General features: G+C 41.5%; 1 long non-coding RNA gene across 1 annotated transcript; it reads left to right on the top strand.

Annotated features, from left to right (window-relative positions):
- The first annotated feature begins 808 nt into the window (after window positions 1-808).
- LOC141372840 (uncharacterized) lies at window positions 809-2,863 on the top strand. The gene is made up of 3 exons (XR_012378309.1): window positions 809-1,029; window positions 1,759-1,859; window positions 2,265-2,863. It is a non-coding gene; the product is annotated as an uncharacterized lncRNA (long non-coding RNA).
- The last annotated feature ends 776 nt before the right edge of the window (window positions 2,864-3,639 follow it).

The raw sequence follows: 3,639 nt of genomic DNA, 5'->3' as shown, positions 1-3,639 counted from the left end.
GTGCTGTGGGTGCTTAGCAACTGGGTCCTGTCTGGGCGATGCTGGAAGATAAGTGTGTTAGGGGACAGAGTGGAGCTGATCCGAGGGCATGAGTGGCTCAGAGTTGGACACAAAACAAAGAGGAAATGGGCATCCTCACGTCAGCAATCAAGAATTAGGAGGTTATAGACACCCAGAGGGGAAGTGACATGAAGACTCCAAAGTCTGAATGGGCAGGTAGTCACAAGCCGAGAATGCCACAGGGAGGGAAAAACAGGGAACCAGAAACTCAGGGAGCTGTGTGAGCACTGGTGGCGGTAAAAAAAAGACCTCAATAAAAGGACCAAGCCCTGTTTAATGATGTAGTTGGAAAGACATGAGCCAAAAGGCCCGTGCCCTGTGACCCTGAACTTCTAGCCCAGTGCCCCAGTGCCTGGCACAGATAAAGGAGAAATGAATCACCATGAAACCCAATTTCTCCAGTGCAGAATAGGACAAGGATTTTACCAGCTTCACGGGGTTGCTATCAGGGAAAAAAAAAAATGAATGTAGTAAAGGTATCAGGAAATACCTAACATGCCTTAAACAGGTGTTCCAGAAACACTAGTTCCTTTTCCTTGTTTTCAATTATGATCTTCCATATTTACTTTCATCTGGGGCAGGGGATAAGGAATGATAACAAGTAGAGGTCAGTGGTTCATGTAGCTTGAGAGGGAAGTGAGAAGCCGGAGAGAGAGACTCCCACTGACACAGGGTTGGGAACTTGTCAGGGGGATGTGGCGTATTTAAATCGTAGGTGCCTTTTTAGAAGCAGCTTCCAGCTGCAAATTCCTGTTGGGACAGAATTGTGGGATGTTTTCTATTTTGAAGTAAAATAACTTAATGCTTTAAAATTTCCTGGTTAATTTCTGTGTGTGATCTCTTGGCCTTATTTCCATTATCAATGAAGTTTCTCTTAGGAGGACATGGCAGTCTGGTGGGAAATATGGATCCACATTCAGTGACAGGTTAGAAGAGAGAGAAGGATCATCATGAAGCTGTGTTTGAAAAGTGAGTGTAATGTTTCTCCTTCATGTTGTGTGATTTGAAGTAGGTTGTTAGGTGTGTGTGTGGGGGGGGAGGTTTGACGAAGATAACTTTTCCACTACAAAAAGGTGATCTAAAACTAAATTCTGATGATATCATTCCCTTTGCTATAACCCTCAGCGATCCCGCGGCCTTCCTCCCCCAACACACACCAGTGCCCCAAGGAGAAAATCCCAGCTCCTCAGTCTGACAGACAAACCTCCTTGATATATCCTTAGCATTCTGTGTGGCTTCACTGTCACTGCTCCACCTTTCCACAACAGCCTGAAGCCAAACCAAACTATTTAAGTTTCTAATAGTGTCGTTTGTTCTCTCTGAATCTTTGTAAATGATATCCACTCTACAATCTTTTTCTCCTTCAACCCTGGTTATTTTCAAACTCCTACTTCTGCTTTACAACTTTGTTTAGAAGTCACTTCTTCCAGGAAGTCTCCCTGAATCTCCTAAGACTAGGCCAATGTCCTTCTCACCCCGTGCTCCTCTAGTACCTAGTGTCTCTTTCTACTGCAGCAAAAATCACTCTGTGTAGTATCTACATACTCATCTTCTCCCCCCCAAAACTGAATGTTTAAGGGACAAGACCTATCCAGTCAATCCTGTATACGGAACACCTGAAAGATAGTAAATATTCAATAAATATTTGCTAAATAAATGAAAGTATGAATTAACTATGTCTTACGTCCATATTTCCAGAACTGAAATGAGTACCTGGTGCATAGTAGGGTGCAATGAAGTTATGAGGGATGAAAAGATGAAGGAATGAATCAATGAATTGCCATCATTGTGAAAGAAATGTGAGTAAACCATGCAATTATTTGGATCATGGGATAAGTCTTTATATCGGTCTCTGCCTGTACAAGCTTTGCCCTAGCTCCCAAATGAGCTCTGTCACCTCCCACTCAGCTTCTGAGCTTATACCCAAGCAGAGTTATGGTGTATGCATGTGTTGGAGTTCAGCATCGAAACCAGCCATCGAATGGCTGGAGTTCAGCATCGAAAACCAGTGGACACACCAGAGGTCCTGAAATTAGATAATTGCTTCTACTTTTTTAGGCTGTTTTTGCAAGGACTTCTTAAATGCTGAGTGATCCCACGGAACGATATAGTATGTGAAAGTAAAACCTCACTAAATTTGGAATAGAAGAATGGATCGAGACTGAGAATCACCAGTACTCTGAAATCTTGGTTTTCTATTATAGGAACCTCAATCCTTGGCCACTGAACTTCACCCATAATGGATCTGAGTTTGCCATAATCCCTTGGGCTTTGTTTTGAAATGCTGACACCCTTCATGGTTATTGTTTTCCCCTAGACTCTATTATGTATTGGCCCAGTTTCAAGTTATCTCTTAATTTTATTCCTTTATGTATGTTATATCTCATGATTTGGACTATAGCATTTATTGCTGTTGACTCTATTTCCCCCCAAAACCCATATTATCATTTGTTGACATCATATTAAAATTTCAGCATTGAGTTTTGAGGGGAAAATAATCCTATGAGAGTTGAATCGTGAAACACCTTGTTATAAAATGATTGCTCACCCTCACAGGCTTATCTGTTACCACTACCACACATTACTTTCACTCCATGTGTAAAAAGTATCCAGTAAGACAGTCTTTAAGGTCTTTCCATATGCCATATTCTCCTACCCCTGGGCCTTCATGCTAGCTTTACTATCTGCCTTAGCACCACCTTCCCTGTTCTTCATTTGACTGATTTGGTTTAGGGTGTTATATTTTGCCAAATCTCCTTGCTGAACACCCAAGACTGAATCTTCATTTGTCCTATAGTAACAACCTATTAACTGCTTTTTCTGCAATTAATTAGCTTTCAACCCCTGGATAATGGGCTGAATAATGGCCCCCAATGGCATGGTCCTAAGGCCTAGAACCTGTGAACAATACCGTATATAGCAAAAGAGATTTTGCAGATGTTATTAAGAATCTTGAGGTGAGTTATCCAGGTGGGTGTTATCCCAAGCACCTTTATACGAGAGAAGCAGAAGATTTGACAAACAGAGGAAGCCACGTGTCATGGGCTTTGAAGATGGAAGAAGAGTTCCATGAGCCAAGGAATCTAAGGACTGTATCTGTTGAAGAAAGTCAAGGAAACAGATTCCTCCCAGAGTCTCCAGAGGGAGTTTAATCCTGCCTATACCTTGATTTTACCTATGAAACTGATTTTTGGGCTTCTGATTTCCAGAACAATGAGAGAATAAAGAGATGTGTTGTTCTAATCCACCAAATTTGTGGTAATTTGTTACAATAGCCTTAGGGAAGCTAATATCCCTCCAAACTGCTTATGACTCACTCATCTGGTTTCTCTGAGGAGACATTTTTCTTGCCCTACTTTTACTCCTTTGAGTTTGGTTCATGGTTGGATGCTATTTTTTGCCATAACATTCTTTGCTTCTTTCCCCTTAGCACGTTGGTTGTGTGCCTCACTACCTGAATCGTAGGTTTTCTGAGGACAGGGCCCACATTTGTCTTGTTAATCTTGGCATTCTTAATCCTTTGTCTTGGGTGTTTTGCATCTGATTGTATGAAATTGCTGTTAACCTAAAAAAATAAAA

Source organism: Callorhinus ursinus, unplaced genomic scaffold (assembly GCF_003265705.2).
Source record: "Callorhinus ursinus isolate GAN/ISIS: 27379988/994484 unplaced genomic scaffold, GSC_fseal_2.0 scaffold5, whole genome shotgun sequence".
NCBI lineage: Eukaryota > Metazoa > Chordata > Mammalia > Carnivora > Otariidae > Callorhinus > Callorhinus ursinus.
This window is presented reverse-complemented; position numbering and strand designations above follow the sequence as displayed.